The 21,663-nt window shown below is 36.4% G+C and overlaps 1 protein-coding gene across 16 annotated transcripts in view; it reads left to right on the top strand.

The window, feature by feature from the left end:
• The window catches only part of dgkza (diacylglycerol kinase, zeta a), a 118,206-nt gene that overhangs the window by 33,324 nt on the left and 63,219 nt on the right, over positions 1-21,663 (top strand). For 7 of the 16 annotated variants that reach the window (XM_048184904.1, XM_048184903.1, XM_048184902.1 and 4 more), the window contains exon 1: positions 11,791-11,941. The exons of 5 other annotated variants lie outside the window; for them this stretch is intronic. The gene's annotated coding sequence lies outside the window, so the exon portion shown is untranslated. Of the gene's footprint in view, positions 1-11,789; positions 11,942-21,663 lie in introns of those variants that run through there. 4 more of the 16 variants (XM_048184896.1, XM_048184899.1, XM_048184895.1 and 1 more) reach the window with 1 other exon arrangement.

Below are 21,663 nucleotides of genomic sequence, written 5' to 3'. Positions count from 1 at the left end.
AGTGAATGTATCAACACTGCAAAAGAGCGCTCAGCAAAGCAGCCTTGCAAACATAAACTAAACATGACACCTCTGTTGACGGTGGTTTTGTTAAAATTGCCTAAAAAGTCTTTGGTTGCTGTAGTATTACTTTGGTCAAAAACAGTGGTCTATTAACCAGAAATTTGCTATGGTTTCCACGGTGTCAGTCATCATAATTTCGCAAATGAGTCATGTTCCGTACACACAGAACTTAGAATTTAGGGGTCTCACTCTCATATTTAAAGGAGTTGTTCACTCCTGAAATTTCACATTGTGTACGTGGCCAATGTCTTAAATTGAGCAACTGGGCAGTATTTATACTGATTTAAGTCGATATCAAACTGAAGAGTTCAAGACAAATTCATGTACATTTTTAAATGTCATATGTTACCTGCTATATGCAGCTATGATTCATTTGGCCTATAGCTGTAGTGTCAAACAGGCAGGATTAAATTTGTGCCAGAACAAACCAGATCCACCACCTCCAGAACTGGATCTGGCACCTATTTTAGTTCTTCTCCCACATGCCACTGATTTATGCTATGACTTGTATGCATGTTTCATTAAAAATAAGGCACTTCATTAATTAAGTTGTCAATAAAAGTGTTTTCACAGAACAGACACTTTTTAGAAAACACTATGTTAGCGCAATCTACACCACAAGTGAGTGTTATGACATAGTTTTCTAGATATAATCAAGAAAGAACCATAATCATCAATGGAGTCTACTATTACCCCCTTTCCACCAGCATGAACCGGGTACTAGTTCAGTTCTAGTGCTAGTGCCAGTTCGGAGTTGGTTCAACCGATGAGCCTTCTAAGAACCGGTTTGCCTTTCCACGGGTTAGAGAGCCAGCACAGAGCCAGGATTTACGTCACAAATACGTATCATATTTCACAGCAAATCTAGCGCTGCAGCGCCAAACACAAACACACCAGGCTTGTTCGAGATGCATCGGCTTCCCCCAGAGCGATCGGCGGATGACATTAAAGCAACGATCCAAAAGCACAAGGAGTCGTATGCTCTACAAACGCTCCCGTGGACCTGCGGCACTCCGATGTCACCCGCCGAATCGGTCCGCGCTGCTCCGATGCATCTCGAACAAGCCTTCCATTAACAATCACGAATGTTTCACTACTGTTGATGCTCATGGCTTTGCGAACCTGTATCCATTTGTATATAGACGGAGATTACGATAGAGCTGCTATTAGCTCGATTAGCTGCTATTTCAAAAATGGCGGTCTCAAGTTTTTTGTTGGTCACGGTAACCCCGCCCCCAACCCCTGACGCAAGCGGTTCTTACTTCTAGCCCAGCAATGTTTTGGTGCTACTTAAGAACCACTTTTCCTGGTTCGGAGCTGGTGCTTTGTGTGTCGAAAGACAAAGAACTTATTTGAAACTAGGCTCTGGCTCCGAACCAGCACTCAAACTGCCTTGGTGCAAAAGGGGTATTTGTTTGCAGTGTAGGCAGTTTAATCTTGATAGGAGCAATGATGTTTTGCCGTCACAACACATTCTTTTAAATTTCTTGATTTTATTTTATTTTTTTCTTTTCTTTACAGTGCAAAATACCAGCGAGATGGATGAACAAATTAGAAGAGTGAATCCAGCATGCTTTTTATCTGTTTTCCTGTGCAATTCTTCAGGAGAACCTTTTCATTTTTGTGTGCTTGTGATGAGTAAGGAGTGAGAGGAGGCAGGACAAGATGGACAGAAAGTGCACTTGAAATCATTTGTCGCATTATAGCTACAGATTCCTCTTTGACAGCACATTCAGTTGCTCATTTGAGCAGAGGAGCTCTGTATTCTTAAAGGCCAATTCACACCGCCCCGACGACGGCCAACAAACGCCAACAAACTCGTCTGTTGGAGTTTGTTGGTTTGGTGTGATACCCCTGTTGGCGTTTGTTGGCCGTTGTTGGCGTTGGTCGGAGTTGGTTTTCACCCGACTGAACATGTTTAATCGGTGTTTGTCGGGTCGTGGAATGTCTGCGCGGTGTGAACAGTTTTCCAACAGACGGCAACCAACTCTGACGTAATCTGACCTGTTAACGAACTGTTGCCATGACGATGAGGGAAGTCCCCTGCAAAGACAGCTATTTGATCGCGCCCGCGCCTCACGCACACACAACAAAGCACTGGAAACGTGACATCGCAGCTTGTTCGTTATAAAAAATAAAATACAGTTAAAAAAAAAAAAAAAAAAAAAAAAAAATATATATACATATACATACACAAAAGGTACAATAGTCCATAGTGCAATCAGCAAGAGCAGCTGCTCCACTTCACCGAAAGAGAGAGGTAACGTTATAACCACCATGAGAGCAACGCAGGTTTACCTTCAGTTTCGTTTTTTAATAATTCGTTTTGACTTGTTTAGCTACATGGTTGTATATGCTTATGGGTCTCGTTAATAAAAAGGGTCGCGCTAAAAAAAGTTTAAAAACCGTATACCAACCGCAGCGCAATAGGTTACGATCAGATCGATGGCTACAGCGCTTCGGATTTCAGGTTATTTTTGTTTTGCCTCAATACTTTAATACAATATAAATATATATGATACTATATTATTAATATAGTAAACTAACCTGACATATTGTTAACATGGTTACTTGTGTAGTTGTGGAATTTTCCCAGTCAGACGTCACTCGTTGGTCGGTGTTTGTTGGGGCGGTGTGAACATGACAGTTTTTTCTCATAGAATTCTAAATCCAACGGCCAACTTGTTCGTTGGCGTTTGTTGGTGTTTGTTGGCCGTCGTCGGGGCGGTGTGAATTGGCCTTAAAGCTGGACTGAGAACAGTGTTCAGATTGCAGATATGACAGATGAGTGTAGTGGTCAGTGCAGAACAGAAGATGATCTGCCCTTTGTCCTCTCTGTGTGCTCTTCTCTCTCTCTCTCTGTGTGCTTCCCTGAATGATGGCCCATTCAGAACTGCAGCAGAAGCCACAGAACTGAGCATCCATCTGTCAGCACCTCACGACCTGCCTCTCTCTGCAAACTGAGAGAGACGGAGTGAAGGAGAGCGGAGGAAGGCTTTTGTCAGTTCATTTAGAGTCAGCGTGTGATTGTGTCTATTAATAGCCACGTCTTGCAAATGTGTGTCTGTGTGGTGTGTGTAAATGTGTACGTGTGAACTAGCTCAACAGATTTGTGTGCCTGATATATAGCATGGCAGTTGGATGTCTTAAATGTGTGGATGCGCAAACACTGTGGGCTGTAGTGGTGTGTCTTTTCTTTCAGCAGAGAGAGATAAAGTGAAACTAATAAAGGAAGACAGTTGTAAAAAGCAGACACTCTGAGTTAATCTGTCAGTGTCGAACAGGGATGCAGCATGATATCAAAGCCATACTGCTCTCCAATAGCAATCCTAACTTGTATGGTGCACTAGTGGAGATGCACCGCAGAAGCCTTAAAAAAATGAAGAAAGTTTGTGGTCGGTAAGATTTTTTTGAAAGAATTATACTCACAAGGCAGCATTAATTTATATATAAATGAAAGTTCAAAAGAACATCATTTGTTTGAAGTACTGTAGACATATTTTGTAACATAAATGTCCTACTGATCCCAGACTTTTGAACAGTAGTGTAAATTAATTAAAAAATCACCAATACACTATATTTGTTAATAAATAAATCATCAATTTAAAAATAAAATATAAATACATAATAATAAATTGCAACTGTATTATAAGTGGAAACATTTTAGCAGACTAACCGTATTGATTTTTAGCTTGTAAAGAATTTTTTTTTTTTTTATAGCAGGCCGCCTCTCTTTTTCTATGATGCAGACAGCACCATACAGCAGCTGAAGCGAGAGGAGGCGTAGAAGCATAGTGCTGGGAGCCGCTCGGAAAAAGTTACCTGCTAGGTCACAATTCATTTGCACTGAAAGGGGTGGAACAGATAGTGGGCGCAACGCTGTGAAACGGTGCCATGGTTGAGTGTGAGAAGAGGCGTGTGCATCTCACTGTATGTATGTGTGGGCGTCCCAGAGAACACTGCCGCCGTAGGCGACTGCCGATATCGCTTATACCAGGATCTTGTACATGGAGATCTGTGCACAAATCCTGCTCAGTAATTCTCCATCAATTGGCTTTAAGTGAAGTCTTCAGTCTTAAAAAGTATTTTGTACTTGCCAAAACCAATTTTAGTGGCATTTGTCTCTTCTTTGGCTTTGTTGGATAGAACAGGAAGACTGTAGAGGAGACAGGAAGCAATGGGAGAGGTGAACAGGATCAGGAAAGGACCTCAAGCTAGGACTTGAAATTGCTACTGCTCCACATGTCAGAGCACTGCCCACAAGGCTATTACTCTGAAAAAAATTGTCAGATGGTGAGAGTTAAACATGCAGCCAGTAAAGCATGTATTAATGATTCTGTTATAAATTACTGGAGCTCTAGGATAATGGATTGACTAAACCAAAAACCTGCACTGCCTGATTTAGATTAGATATGAAGTGCTTTATGGGTTTTTTATTGCTCAGTGTTAAACTGATGAACTAAAGCATCAGCTAAACGCACACAAAAGAAAAATGCTACACACACATCAAGGAAGTTCTGATCTATGAGCTGACTGAGGAAGTAAATCATTGTTCACCATTTGTGTTTTATAGTAGAGCGTTGTGCGTTTTCATGTGTGTAAAGGTGGGTGGATGTCTGTAGCTTAAAGGAGCGGAGTTTTTCTGTTCACAGTTCTCTCATCTCATTGTCTTGCTACCACTCTCTTTTAACCTGTTTATTTGATTGAAGTGATTGAATATATTGCTCTAAATAGGATAATGTTCTCTGTAGGGCTGCACGATTAATCGCATGAGATTGTCATGCGTGTCTCATCAGTAAAGCCGGTTCTGTGATTAGCGGTAAATGTCCATCACCTGCTTTCAAATGGAGCGGCACTTAATATACAGAGCCGTAGTTCGCGGACAAGCTACGCAATATCGCGTTCATAATCGCAGATGAATCGGCTTCGATTATGAACGCGATATTGCGTAGCTTGTCCGCGAACTACGGCTCTGTATATTAAGTGCCGCTCCATTTGAAAGCAGGTGATGGACATTTACCGCTAATCACAGAACCGGCTTTACTGATGAGACACGCATGACAATCTCATGCGATTAATCGTGCAGCCCTAGTTCTCTGTCATGATTTACAATGATTCAAGCAGAAGCCTAACAGAACATAAAATGAACCTATCATGCCAAGTATCTAGTTGACAACATTTTTGTTGTAAAAAATAATTTTAATCATTAACTGATTTAAATTTTAATTACAATAAAAGGAAACTCGAGCTTCAAAAAAGATACAAAAGCTCTATAAAAGTATCATAAAAGTGGTCTAGATGACTACTGTTCAAACTATTCCAAGCCATGTGATTGCTTGGTGTGACACAAATTTACAGTGTTGCTCAATTCTCTTCTGAAAATGCTTCTATTTTACATTTTCTAATTTATTGTTGTTGTTGTTGATCATAAAAATTATATTGGATATATTTGAGAATATCTTTTATTCTTTTTTTATGTGTTTACTTTCAGTAGAAGCAAAATGTTTTTTTGAGCTGTATTGGTAGTTTACTCTTATTATGTGCAGAATGTCCCACCAAACATCCGTGACATACATCCTATTCATCTAAAGGGTGTAGATGAGTTAAGATCCATATGCACACAGTCATGCATTAATGCCTTTTTGTGTGTTGTGTGTTTGAGCACACCTGTGTTGGTTTAAGCAGAAGGTAAGAAGAGGTGTGCCTTGTCATTAATGACAACATTTTCTACCTGTCCATCATGTGTAAAAATAAATACCTCCTCTTACTAATGTGTGATACTCTAGAGCAAAGGTTCTCAAACCTGTACTGGAGTACCATCAGCCTCTGGTTCTCTGAGTGGCTAAATCATCTGTCATAGGTAAGTATCCATGTCTGTTTGAAAGGATCTGTTCTGCTGACACAGTCTAAATAAAAAGAAGATCTTGTGTTTGCATCAGGAGTAAAGTGCCTGTCCGCATTAATATTTATTCCACCTTTTCACCCAACCACAGAGTTCTCATAATATCAAACTTTCAGTAGTGGTCAAATTGCCAATAGCAGTGAAATTGCACAATTCTCCACACTATTATATCACAGCAAAAACTAATTTGCTATTGAAAACGGCAAGGATGCATTAAATTGATCAAAAGTGACACTAAAGACATGTATAATGTTAAAAGATTTGTTGCAAATAAATGCGGTTCTTTTAAACTTTCTATTCATCAGAGAATCCTGAAAAAACAAATGACAAACAATCGTTTTCAACTGTGATAAGAAATGTCTTGAGCAGCAAATCAGCATATTAGAATGATTTCTGAAGGATCAGTAATGATGCTGAAAATTCAGCTTTGCCATCACAGGAATAAATTATAATTTAAAATATTCTGAAATATGATTTTCTGTATTTTTAATTAAATAAACGCAGCCTTCGTGAGCATAAGAGACTTTCAAAAACAATTAAAAACCTTACTGACCTCAAACCTGTGAACTTAATGAAGTAAACAGGAATAAAGAAAAAAGACATTAATTATGAGCATTAAGTTTTTGCTTTTTCTAGTCAATATTGTTTGAATAACTGCATGTTAGGCAGGTTTATTAGGCTGCATATATACAGATTAGATATTTGGACATTTATCCAACCGTGCGTGTGTGTATATATACATATGTGTGTGTGTGTGTGTACACTCTAAAAAATGCTGGGTTAAAAACAACCCAAGTTGGGTTGAAAATGGACAAACCCAGCGATTGGGTTGTTTTAACCCAGCGGTTGGGTTAAATGTTTGCCCAACCTGCTGGGTAGTTTTATTTAAACCAACTATTGTTTAAAAATTGCTATATGGCTAACTTAAAATGAACTCAAAATAGTTGGGAAATTAAAAACCAGATGCAGTTAGAGGCAACAATAATAGACAAAAGGTGAATGTTTATTAATAAGCTTTAATATTTTATTAATATACATTTAATAGTTTAATAGTTTATTAATATAAATGTATTAATAAGCAATTTAATAAATGTTTATTGTTTAATAATTATTCATTGAACATTAATAAATGTTCATTTCCAACATACTTTGGGTTAATTTTAATTAAGCAATACAGTAATTTTTAAACAATAGTTGAGTTAAATAAAACTACCCAGCAGGTTGGACAAACATTTAACCCTACCGCTGGGTTAAAACAACCCAGTTGCTGGGTTAAAACAACCCAGTTGCTGGGTTTGTCCATTTTCAACCCAACTTGGGTTGTTTTTAACCCAGCATTTTTTAGAGTGTATATACTGTATCAGTGTATATACACACACAAGCATATCAGCCAAACTACTGGTGTTTTTGACATCACTGCTCTTCCACTGGGAATATCAGCCATCTGCCACTGCAACAGCCTCTGATCTTTTCCCCATTAACACACACACACACACACACACACACACACACACACACACACACACACACACACACACACACACACACACACACACACACAGTGATACTCGCAATAAGGTCACCAGCCACTATATTCTCCTGTCACAATTTCTCTGTCTCTCCATGTCTATCCATCCGTGTCTTATTCAGTGGTAACCGGTCAAAGATAAAGGGACACCAAAATAACCAAAAATAATCTGATTTTTCAGGGTTTAGACTCTTGAAAGTCCTGTCTTTTTGTGTCTGCATTTGTCTTTTTGTGTGTGCAGTGTCCCTTTTTTACATACCTCATTATTTTTCACAGTTGGATTTGTTTTGTTCCCCTGTTAACCATGATACTGTGACTATTCTTGCTGCTGTTGGGAAAAAGGAGATGGATAAAAAAGAGGGGTAGTTTTTTTCATACTATCTATTGGCCATGTTTAAAATCTCATTACTATCTCAAAGATGAAGCAGGGATGCTGGTTATGGCCTGTTAAGTGTTATTTGTAAGATGGATTGCGTCTTTTGATGTAACCTGACAGAAACAGGGTGATCAATATCTACCACTTCCTCAGCAGCGAGGGATCTTGGTTATAATCAGAGGAGGATGAATTTCAGCTGCACATTTGCTAAAAGCTCTGATGACAGCTGTCAGTTAGAATTTGCTGAGCCGTTGAGATTGCTGATCTTACAACAGTCATGAAAGATGCTGCTTTTTAACAGCATGTTAGCTTCCATTACATGGCCATGGAGACTCTGGCATCTCTATATGTCTGGTTCTGTCTTTCATTCACATTCAACTAATCTGACTGAGGAGCTGAATAAGAGGTCTGTTTTCAGGTTTGCAAGTTTGCTGTTTTTAAGTGTACATGCTGGTTACATTAGCATTCTCTCCTAAAGTTGTAGCAAGAAGCACCATGCTGCTCCAGAGGTTGTGTTATTGTGTGTGTTATCTTATTTATGTGTGTAATGTTGAAGCAGCAAAAGAGAAGGTAGATGTTGATTAGAGTAATGTTCTTTCCCCAAAAACAGAAATTAGAAGGTTAAGTTTGAACCACTGCAGTCACATCGACTGTTTTAACGATGTCTTTAGTACCTTTCTTGACCTTGAAAGTGTTGGTTAAATTGCTGTCTATGGATGAGTCATTAACCTCTTGGATATCATCAAAAATATCTTAATTTGTGTTCTGAATATGAACAAAGGTCTTAGGGGTGCGAAACGACACGAGGGTGAGTAATTAATGACAGAATTTTCATTTTTGGGTGAACTAACCCTTTAAGGTTACAAAGGTTTCATGAAAACAGTAGAGGTCTATGTTATGTTCACATTTGGATAGTTTGGTAAATATACTAAATAGGACTGGCAATCAATACAGATTTCCAGGGCATTGTCCTGTTGCACTACATATTACATTGCATTGTGGTTTGCTGCCATCTACTGGAGGATACATGCTAGCAGAACTGAAGTGGTTTGGGGGTGGTAAGATTTTTAAATGTTTTTAAAAGAAGTCTCACCAAGGATGCTTTTATTTGATCAAATGCATTAAAAACAATAATATTGTGAGAGATTATTACAATTTAATATAACCGTTTTCTCTTTAGTTTCACACGATCCTTCAGAAATATGCTGATTTGGTGCTCCTAATATTTTTGTGGATGTTTTTTCAGGATTTTTTTAAATAGAAAATTCATAAGAACAACATTTATTTGATATAGAATTGTATAGTGTATAATGACTTTACTGTCACTTTTGATCAGTTTAATGCATATTTGCAATGCTTTTGAGAACACTGGCTTCTAGAGATGATCATTTTGAGAAGAGTTTGATATCTGAGTGCAAAGGAACAGAATGATGCACATTAAATTGAAACTTCAAGACTGTCAGGCTTTTAACGATACACACTATTATGCCTGTAATGCCTGCTTCTGACCAGCAGATGCCTCCCTTTCTTAAAATCTGCGACAACCTGTTTGCTCATACAAGGGTGTGTGTGCATTAGGAGAACTGCTGATTAGATGGCATATGAAGATTGGGCTGTCAGAGGAAATATGACTGACAGCTGGTCTTAGGCTGTAGCTCAGATGATTATGAGCCTGACACCCAGACAGAAGCAGCAAAATTTGCTGTGAGAGACGATTAAGCGGCTTCTGAGACGGCACGTTCAGTTCACACATGACAAAACAAATATACACGCAGCTTCTGTTCCTTGTTTGCATGGTGACTCACGCTCCCTCTCATTCCTCCCACTCCTGCACTCAGAGATGGAGTTCTAAATATAATCCCCTTGTCTGGTTTGTGAAATGCTAATGTAAAATCCTTCTGTCTTGAACTATCAAGACTAAAAAACAACCTTGTCTAATTCGTGTCTGTTGAGCAGTGTAACAATGTAGCAGTAGTGTAGCAGCCACAAATACTCTGAGCAGCACCTTTACCATATATGGCGGAGGCAGACGCGTAGTTCATCAAACGGCTTTTGGTAAAGCATCTGCATAGAACAAACTCTGTTTGTGTGTGCACATGCATATCGACAGAGTCAGGGTGAATAAGTGTTGGTGTGGGTTCAGGTGTGGGGGAAGGAAGTGTACAGTGAGTGAATGCATGTGCGGCTGTTTCAGTAAACGCTTTTTTAGTTTCTGCCCCCAATTACTCATAGCTCACAGCATCCCTTGTATTATGTTAAACATCTGGGTACTTTTTTTATGGTGGAAGCCAAACTTACCCTAATTGTATTCAATACAATTCCCCAGTTTGTATTGATTCCCAGCAAACTAAACATGCACGAACTGATAAATATATACGCCTTCAAAGAAAGTTCTTCAGATAAAAAGTGTCTGCCAAATACATGAATGTAAATACCCTCAGAGGGTAGTTTAGGTTTTGTTTCAGGAGCTGACATTTTGCGCGCACATTCCATTAAAGTGTTGACAACTCTAAAGAAAAACAATACAGGTTAAAATGTATTTCTGACAACTAAAAAAAAATCAAAATAGGTCAAATTGATCTGCAACATAGTATAAGATGTTTTTTTCTTTCTTTCTTGACATTTCAGTTTCTTGACAGGCTTCTTGTACATTTTTGGAAACAAAAACTATGAAACTTAGAGCATGGCTGCATTTTTTTTTTTTTTGTGTGTGTGTTAGATGCAGTAAACCGCTCTGTCTGAGATAGGACTGTCAGTCATTATAAGACAAAAAAGCTGTTGCGGTCCAACCACACAGGCAGCGTCCTGACGCACACACATACTGTTTGCGGCAGTGGCATCACACTGTGATCAAAGGGACAGTTGGCGTCTCGCTGTAACATCTGAGTTAAGAGACTGACACAGAGGCATACACCCTTTCCCCCGGCACAAACATGTGTACCCATGTACGCATGCACACACACGCTCAGACATATATATAGCTGGCTTGAGGATGTTTGTGGTTGATGTCCTCCCCATAGGAAACTGGGTGCTCATTTGTGTGTAAAATAGTAACCTTGCTCTTGGGTCGGTGGGGGAGTCGAGAGGATATTAGTTGTTAAAACTGGCAGTCTGTGGTAATTGGGGGGTCTTTTTTTCTTGCTGTCAGAGCTTAACATGCAGAGACAATATATAAGTAGTAATTAGTTGATAGATTGCACCCGAAAGTGTAAAAGCTTTGAGGCACTTTCAGAACTTTGTTGGTTTAATCAATCCGTCCAGCGCGGCACTGTGAATGTGAGTTTGAGACTGGACTGTTGTCCAACCAACAGTAGAAGTGTTTTGGTCTTTAATTTGGCAATACGTTTGGTGCAGAAATTACACACTTCACCTTTAAAACCATTATTGAAAGTTAACTGAATTATTAAATTATCTGTAGGGCTTTCTTTCGTCTTTGCAACACAAAAGAAGACATTCTGAAAAATGTCAGAAGGATTTTTTTTATTTTATAAATTTTTTTTATTTTTTTGTCCATGCATTGAAAGGCAAAGGGGTCCTATGTTGTTTGGACCACAAAATATCTTTCACAGAAAAAATATTAATGCAGGTTTGGAATGGAGGAATATTAATTTTTGGCTGATCTATCCCATTAAGTTACAGAGTTACAGTTTGCTGAATTCAACTTGCTGAATTTATTTACACAGACATAATTTCTAGCCGTGTTTGTGTACATATTTACATCTGATGTATGTACATGTCAACGTGTTCAAACTGAGCAAATGTTTTCAAGTTTTTTGTTGACTTTGTTCTACATATATGGTGTGCTTGCGTCAGAGGAAGCATGCTTCATCAGTAGGATCATGCTGCTGTCTGTGATCCCCCCCCCCCTCTTTCTCTCTCACACGCTCACTTTTTGACCCTCCCACTCTCTTAGGACAGACTGCATGCTCTCTGTTTCCCCATCCCCAGTCAACCTTCTTTCTGTTTCCATTCTCCTCTTTCTCTCTCTTATTCTCTTCCCCCTGTCTTGCTTTCTGTAAAAGTTATCTGGTGAGGAAAGAAGATATTTGGATGATTTTGACTCTTCAATCAGGTTGTACATTTCTCTATTCTCTTTTGAGAGCTTGAGGTTTTGTTGATCTCTTGAGTTAAGAGTGCAGTGCTGTGTCCTTCAGACTGAGAGTTAGACATGTGAGGTGTATTAGACCGAATCTGGTGATTCTCATGTTGTCTGGCAAATCATCTGCAGCTTAGTTATAGTGACTCTAATCTCATTGCTCTCTGTCTTATTCGCCATCAACTGTTGCTGCTGTATGTAGCATTATGTTGTATCACCCTGTGGTTTGTAACTGTACAAAGCCAGGTGTTGTTATCGGTATTATATTTGTCTCATAGTGAAAAGAGGATATCACGGGCTGCTGTTGTTACCAGAACTCTGACAGTGAAACTCTAAAAATAGTGCACTAGTGCTGTAAACTTGTTTGTGTATGTTAATAAGACACCTTGGTGTAAAAATAAAGTAAAGGGTTTTAACAGAGTCAAGCAAATGATTAAACTGTTTTGCTTATAGGCCTCTTTCTGTGTGTGTGTGTGTGAGAGAGAGAGAGACACTGTAATTTCTACCATGCTTACAAAGAGAGAACTCAAATATTTATATGCACAAGCTTCTCATCGCACACTCAATATTTATTTAGAAAAAAAGATAACTCTGACCGTAAATTCTGATTGCATGAGCCGTGTCTGAAGCCTAAATTGCTGATATTTTGTACATTTTAAGCAATGTGGTACTAGAGGCTCTGAATATAGTCATAGCTATATGCAATTTAGGCAAGTGAATCTGTTAAGATTTTATTGGAATCTTACCATGGTTAAGGGTAAGATTCCAATAGCTGATAGTTGATAAAACCAAACCAAACCAAAACAAAAAAACCTGGAAAGTTAAAATCTGGAAAGTTTTCCTAAAGAAGTCAAGGAAATGAGAGCAGACTAAATTAATGAACAGTGACAACATGGGAAGAAATGAGAGAGAGGAACAGTAGCTCAGACAGCGTTAAGAATTGAGACATTATGTGACAGCAACACTTACAGCACATATGCTCGGCTACTCAAAGTACAGGATTAGTGAGTTTCATGTTTTATAAACAAACTATGATGTTACATGACGACATATTTTCTAGACATGTTTTCATGTGCATGTTTTTTTTAAAAGCAAAACACTTTTGAAATGTTCATTAGTGTTTGTATGTTAACATCTCTACTGATATTTTATTTGGACAAATCAAACTATTATAAAAATATATACTGATTTAGAAATTTACCCAAGATGTTTACTATGAATTGATTAATTTATCAGATGCTTTCAGTCCACGTCGGGTTATAATTGAGGACAAACTAAAGCAATTAATCATACGAGTATAATGCCTAAAACTTGTCACAGGGTTTAACAATAACGATTTTTTTAGTGTTTGACCTGTCAGGCCAGTTGTTTGCCATGCCAAAATTTTTAATGACGCAAAATTATATATATTTATATGTAAAAATAATTCATTAATTTATATGTAATTTATTTTTTTTATAATATAAAATTATTTTATGTAAAAATTAATAAATTATATATGTGAAGAATATTTGCTATTAAATGTTAGTTTGTTTGTTTGTTTTTTTTAACAAGAAAGAATTTCTAGAAAATGAAATGGCTATAATGTATCTCCATAACTGCTAAACACACTTGCACACTTGCAAATGATAGTTAAATGCAGTGTTAATTGCATTATTTATGGGATGTGACCAGGGCTTAACATTAACACTCGCCAACCCGCCAAATGTGGGTGGATTTCAGCAGTGGTGTGTAACACGGTCACCCCTACTTGCCACTTATACATGTTACGTGTTATGTATTTTATATTTAAAATATACATTTTCAATTGTAGTCTTTTAAAAAGGCATTTGAAATAATAAACTAAGTGCAGTGTAGTGTTGTCAAAAATATTTATTCTTCTATATATATTGATACTGGAATATCTGCAAATATCTTCCAATACTAATTTTCTGCAGAATAGATGATTCTCACTCGTTTAATTTCCTACGGATGAATATTTTTGGTGTTACAGGGCTTGAATTTCGGCATGGGATTGGGTGTATTGAGCTTAATGCCCAAAAAGCACACATCCAAAAATCACACCCAAAGTGCACACACAGAAACCCGCTTGCGCTTAAACAGTCAAATACACTCAAAATAATGTCAAAATGCCAGTCTTTGCGAGTATTCACCTAAAAAGTTAGATATGTTTTAAGTGAATGTAAACAGCTGAGAAAGAAAACATGTGTAATAGTATAATGGATCCATGTGTCAGGTCTTAAAGTGACAGCAGCCTAATAAACCTGCTATCAAATTATGAGATAATATTAAAAATATCTTTATTGCAATTTTTTTGCCCATGATATTGATGTCAAAATTGTGGCCAGTGAAAATGCTGAGTGGCTAATGACTTTGGAAAACCACTAGCCACAGTGGCTGGTGAGCAAAAAAGTAGGGCCCTATGAAATCCGTTTTATTTTTCCCAAATTCCGTTTTCTCCGGTTTTATTTTTCTGGATTCTTCCAGAAAAATAAAAATAAATGTTTCCTTTTTTTATTTTTTTGGACTCCATTTTAATGGTTAAATTAAATTTTAGTAATCAAAAAGCATGTCTAATTAATTGAAATAATGAAACTTATACAGTTTAACAACAATTTATTAAAAGTTTAACAAAAACTAAATTTTTTATGGCCCTATGACATATGTTTTTTTTCTCTCTCTCTCTTAAATTCCATTTTATTTTTACTAAATTCTGTTTTCTCTGTTTTTAAGGTTTTTTTTTTTTCGGAAATTCTGTGTTGTGTATTCTAATTTAAAATTTCTGGCAATCAAATGAAGGCATAAATATTAATTTATCTTTTAATCATATAAAATTAAACTTTTTTTTGTCAAACAAATTGCTGCACAACAGAGCTTTAAAAATGAAAGAAAAATGGATTATTCCTTAAAAATAATTATTAATAATAATTTATTATCATTATTATTATTGTTAGTTAGTATTATTATTACATTGAGGTGTAACTAAATTCTGCTGTACAACAGTAATATATTTCTGTCACTATTTCTTCGTTAAACAGAACTTTTATTTTGACAGGTTGCCTTGAGTTTCTGTGTGTTTATGATATGATGATAGTTTTTCTCAAAGTGGTAAAATGCTCATGAAATGATTCTCAAAGCGGCTCTGGAGATGGAGTTGCATTAATGTCCTAATATAGTGAGGCAGCAGAGGCTGAAAAACACTGCGATCGTCACGCGTGATTAAGTGTATGAGGGAAATGAAACCACGCGTCTGCGCCATTCACACAGAGACATGCAGAACATGCAGGGTTCATATTTAAATAGTCTTTTTGCAGTTTAATATTCAGAGACACTAGTCTATATGGCAATTTAATTTAAGTGTACTGACCTACTTTTTTTATTAATCAAAAATTTGACAAATTCCGCGTTATACAGTAAATTCCGTTTTTACGACTGGATTCTACGATTCTGTCCATGTTTTCTGCATCACAGAAATCATAGGGCCCTAAAAAAGTTAATGTCAAGCCCTGGATGTGACCCCTAAACAGTCAACATCTGGTTTTGTATGTTGGGTATTCTGCACGATTCTTGATACATTGAGAAGCACTTTTTTTTTTCTTTTTTCAAACAGAGATCACAATTCTCCCATGATTCTGAACAGATTACTAAACAAAATAATGTAATTTACTAGAGGTTTTGAAAAAAATGTTAACTGCAGCAGTCTATATTAAAAAGGTTTAATTAGTTTGAATTATTATTATTATTATTATTATTTTTAAATTCTGTTTGAATGAATGATTCAATGACTCACTCATAAAGACTTCAGTTGTTTCACAGTACTAGAATAATCATGTTCAAAGACAAATAATTGAACTTGTCCCCACCAAGTGGTGTAATGATATAATTGATACAATCATTATTTGAAGCACCATTTTCCTTTCAAAGGGTGATTTGCTCTATTGATTTCTACTGTAGACATTACTGTTTATATCCAAACTATAAACTTTTATCCCAGTACTTGTGTTATAATTTGAATCTTTGTAAGAGAAATAACGATACTGTGTGGTTAAAAACACTGTTTGTGAAGCTGTTTCATAACACACCAACGCAGATTTGAATGTTCCGGTAAGATTTTGGTGAAAGACACAGGCAAATTGTTGTCATTTAGGCTTGAGATCGCGTGGGGGTTCGCAATTCGAGATCGCAATCTTTTAATGAATAATCGTGCAGTTCTATTATGTAGTGATGTAAAGGAGATTTTGAGGCATATATACTAGAGTGAAATATTCTACCCCTATTCATTTTGATTCTCAGTCGCCATGCAGACATACACATCCCAGAATCAGTTGCGGGGACACAAGCTTCATGAACAGCCTTGTTTTGAGTTTCTGTATAATTAACAGGCTTTGTTAGAACTGCTGGGGATGTATGTGCATAATGACAAATTATGCATAAAAATATGTCTGAAAGTGTTGTTTGCCAAATTAATAGGTATTGTATCTATGCTAATCACATAACCTGCATTTCAGCAGAAGAATTGAAGACATGCCAAACCAGAAACCAGCTTCAAAGCTTTATATTTACCCACACATGTCCTCCATGTTGGAAATATCCGATTAGCCGTGGAAAAGTCGATTTGCAGAAAAGCCAAAATAAATCAGGATGGAGGTGTATGATTAGGACATATATACTTTGAAAATGAAAACAACATTCCACACCTTTTATTATATGCCATCTGGTCTTATTTGTTCACAAATTCAGTTGTAACCTATAAGCGCCCTGCAGTGATCGACACCTCCGAGGTAATAGAGAAGAGGTCGCATCTGACTCATCCACTCAGAAACACACTGAATTGAGTTTTTCAGTAAATGTAGTTTCACTGAAATTCACAAAGGGATTTTTATAAAAGGGACACAGCAGCCCTTAAGCACACACAAGGGGTTATTTTTGTAGCACACACTTCACAGAGTTGAACTGTGATGTTGAGACAGAGGCAAGGTCAGAGCTTCACATGTATAATGGCCTGTAACAACAAGACAGAATGCAGTCATGGTCACCAGAAAGCGACTGCTGCAGATGAACGTTTGTATGAAACCACAGACAGCTAAAACCAACAACCAAAAGTAGGTGTTAATCTCATCAGTGTGGCTCTGCTAGCTTGCGTCTCAGCTTTCCTTTTTCCTCTTAAAAACATGCATGTGTGTGTGTGTGTGTGTGTGTGTGTAACTATTAGTTAACATTTCTGTGTAACCTTTCCTTCAGCTTCTAAGGCCTGCTCTCATCTCCTTTTCTCTGTTAGGTTAGTACAGTTTCCCTAACAAATACAGGTGTGGGATTATCTAATGCATTTGTGTTAAGAAGTGTGACCGTCACTTTACAAATAAAGTGACACTGGCACAGTAAATCTGTTCCACTGTGAGTATGTGACACACAGGCATGTTATATCCCAAAACTGCCTCTGTGCTCTCATGTAAATATTTACTCAAGCTGAAACGACTCTGTCTCCTGCCCCTCTCTTTTGGCCCTTCTCTATCCCTCTCTCCCTCATTCTGTCATGTCTGTGGTGAGCGATGGTAAACTTTAAGGCATGTGATAAGGGTGAAAGTTTTAGTCAGGTTTTACATTTGAAAAGCAGTACATTCATTTATACAGTACATACACAGTAAATAACCATTGCACTTTTTATGTTGCTGAAAATGTTTTCACTACCGAGTTTTGCAGATTGGTCAAAAAGTGAACTACAGTATGTAAATAACCATGAGCACAACCTTCATTCACATTTCATAGTTATTTACACACGGATACAGGATGTGGAATGACAGGGTGATGAGGAGATTTCTGAAATGGACATTGGAATATTTAGTTCATAGTTACAGTGACATGAAAAAGTATGTGAACCAACTTGCAGAAACTGTGAAAATGTGAATAATTTTAATAAAATAAGTGAGATCATACAAAATGCATGTTATTTTTTATTTAGTACTGTCCTGAGTAAGATATTTTACATAAAATGTTTGCGTTTAGTTCACGAGACAAAACAATAGCTGAATGTATTAAAATGGCCCCATTCAAAAGTTTAAACCATTGAATCTCAATACTGTGTGTGGTTACCTGGATGATCTATGACTGTTTTTTTGTTTTGTGATGGTTGTTCATGAGTCCCTTGTTTGTCCTGAGCAGTTAAACTGAGCTCTGTTCTTCAGAAAAATCCTCCATGTCCTGCAGATTCTTCAGTTTTCAAGGATTTTTTGCATATTTGAACCCTTTCCAGCAGTGGCTGTATGATTTTGAGATCCGTCTTTTCACACTGAGGATAATTGAGGGACTCAAACTCAACTATTAAAAAAGGTTCAAACATTCACTGATGCTCCAGAAGGAAACAAGACGCATTAAGAGCCGGGGGATGAAAACTTTTGAATTTAAATATCAAGGTAAATTGTACTTAATGTTTCTTCCAGGAAACATGCAAGTATCTTCTGTTGCTTCCGAAGGGCAGTACTAAATGAAAAACATAATATATAATAATTAAATATAATAAGAAAAATTGTGATATCTTCATCCTGTTCAAAAGTTTTCACCCCCCCAGCTCTTAATGCATCGTGTTTTCTTCTGGAGCATCAGTGAATGTTTGAACCTTTTTTAATAGTTGTGTTTGAGTCCCTCAATTGTCCTCAGTGTGAAAAGACGGATCTCAAAATCATTCAGTCACTGCTGGAAAGGGTTAAAATATGCAAAAATGCTTGAAAACTGACATTTCTGCAAGACCTGGAGGATTTTTCTGAAGAACAGAGCTCAGTTTAACTGCTCAACAAACAAGAGACTCATGAACAACCATCACAAAACATAAAAACAGTCATAGATCATCCAGGTAACCACACACAGTATTGACAATCAATGGTTCACATACTTATGAATGGGGTTATTTTAATAAATTCAGCTATTGTTATATCTCGTGAACTAAATGTAAACATCTTTTATGTAAAATATCTTACTCAGGACAGTACTAAATAAAAAATAACATGCATTTTGTATGATCTCACTTATTTTATTAAAATTATTCACATTTTCACAGATTCTGCAAGTGGTTCACATACTTTTTCATGCCACTGTATCTATGAATGAATTTTAGTTATCTATGTCTAATTTTGTATTTTTTAATTGTGTTGTATAAGCTATTATTATTATTATTATTATTATTATTATTATTATTATTACTGTTATATACACTATTATTGTAATTAATAATTATGCTATTTGTAGTACTATTATTATAATGAATAATTATTATGATGGTCGCGGGTCATACTGGTTTTAATACAGCTCACCAAAAATCACACAGTGAAGAACTGTGAGTAGTAACCATTGCAAATAGCAAACAGATCAAAACAGTATAATATTAGAGCAAAATTATGATTTTACAAAAACACATTACAAATATTAAATAAATAATATTCTAAATAACTACATTAGTTAACATGAACTAATAATGAACTGCACTTATACAGTATTTATTAATCTTTAATGTTAATTTCAACATTTACTACATTATTAAAATCTTGTTAACATTAGTTAATGCACTTTGAACTAATATGAACAAACAACGAACAAATATTAGTAAATACAGTAACAAATGTGTTGCTCATAGTTCATGTTAGTTAATACATTAACTAACGTTTAACTAATGAACCTTATTGTAAAGTGTTACCAACTTTTTGTTAGAACCTTTTCAAATTGCTTTGGTAACTTGCAGGTTATGTTGTATGTGGAATGTGCTGTAAAATGGGGACATTTCCAGGGACAGCTCCAGTTGTCGACACCAAAAAGCAAGAACACATATCTTATTTGTTAATCACCCATAAACACAACTACAGTGTCCGTAGTGTGTGTGCGATTGAATGAGGGGGAGACAACTGACCACAGACAGTGTAAGTGCTTCCTCTTTCCCATGGTCTGGGGCACAGCCCAAGAGGGACAGCACTGTCATAATCGCACACATCTCACACACATCACACAAAAATCCCTAATGGCAAACAAAACATTCAGCTGCACACAGAGACTTCACAGTCCCGATGGATAGACACACATGCGCCCACACATGCAGTCACATACAGTGAAGCTCAACTCACAATAGATTACAAAGTTAACTTTTTGAATTGGTTTGCACATGTGTGTGTCTGAATATCCTGCTACAGGCTCTCTGTAAGCTTTGAAATGCTGGTTTATTCAATTTAACAGTTATTTTGCGTACAGTATGCATTTTTCAAATACCACCATACCGGGGCATAGCTGAAAAAATTGTTTTCTCTATTCTATGAAAATCTGTTCAATGTCTATGAAGAGCACTATGTAGAGTGTTTTGAGAGGGGACCTCTGTTAACTGCATTGTTAAATGTTATAACTTTATAACACAACAATAAATAACCCACACAACTAACTTCCCAGTCAGAATCACAGAATCCAGTCATAGATGAAACGTATAAAGCAGAATGTCACAGAATTGAGCAATTTTTGGATGAATAAATCAAAAGTAGGCCTGTACAATAAATACAATATATATGCACTAGTGTCTATGAACATTAAAGCTCAAAAGACTGCTATTGTTTGTATTTTCTGTATGTCTATTCATAAATGAATGAGTGCCGTAGTTCGATCTACACATACTGATGCTTGTGGTGTTTTCAGCCTCTGTCATCTCACTATACAACTGCAGAGCTCTTCTAAGTGTTCACTTCACCTGCATTTCACCATTTGATTTGATAAAAACTATCATGATATTACCATATATACACACAAAAACGCAAAGGTCCACAACTCACCAAAATAAGTCTTGAAGAACTTGAAGAAATATATTACAGTTGCACAGTAGAATGACTTCTTTAAGTGATAATAATAATAATAATGATAATAATTAAAAATAATGATAATTGTAACGAAAATCACATAATAGCACATAATTTTCTGTCGATGTTTTAATTTAAACAGTAAACCTCTTTTGTGCAGTATTTCAAAAAATGAAAGGAATAATTACAATCACAATTTAACATGCAGAACATGCAGGGTTCATATTTAAATAGTCTTTTTGCAGTTTAATATTCACAGACACTAGTCTATATGGCGATTTAATTGAAGTGTACTGACCTACTTTTTTTATTAATCAAAAATTTGACAAATTCCGTGACATTCCGCGTTATACAGTAAATTCCGTTTTTACGACTGGATTCTACGATTCTGTCCACGTTTTCTGCATCACAGAAATCATAGGGCCCTAAAAAAGTTAATGTCAAGCCCTGGATGTGACCCCTAAACAGTCAACATCTGGTTTTATATGTTGGGTATTCTGCACGATTCTTGATACATTGAGAAGCACTTTTTTTTTGTTTGTTTTTTGTTTTTTGTTTCAAACAGAGATCACAATTCTCCCACAATTCTGAACAGATTATTAAACAAGATAATGTAATTTACTAGAGGTTTTGAAAAAAATGTTAACTGCAGGAGTCTATATTAAAAAGGTTTAATTAGTTTGAATTATTATTATTATTATTATTATTATTATTATTAAATTCTGTTTGAATGAATGATTCAATGACTCACTCATAAAGACTTCAGTTGTTTCACAGTACTAGAATAATCATGTTCAAAGACAAATAATTGAACTTGTCCCCACCAAGTGGTGTAATGATATAATTGATACAATCATTATTTGAAGCACCATTTTCCTT

Source organism: Megalobrama amblycephala, linkage group LG3, assembly GCF_018812025.1.
Source record: "Megalobrama amblycephala isolate DHTTF-2021 linkage group LG3, ASM1881202v1, whole genome shotgun sequence".
Taxonomy (NCBI): Eukaryota; Metazoa; Chordata; class Actinopteri; order Cypriniformes; family Xenocyprididae; genus Megalobrama; species Megalobrama amblycephala.
Note: the sequence above shows the minus strand (reverse complement) of the source record. Positions and strands in the feature narration are given on the sequence as shown.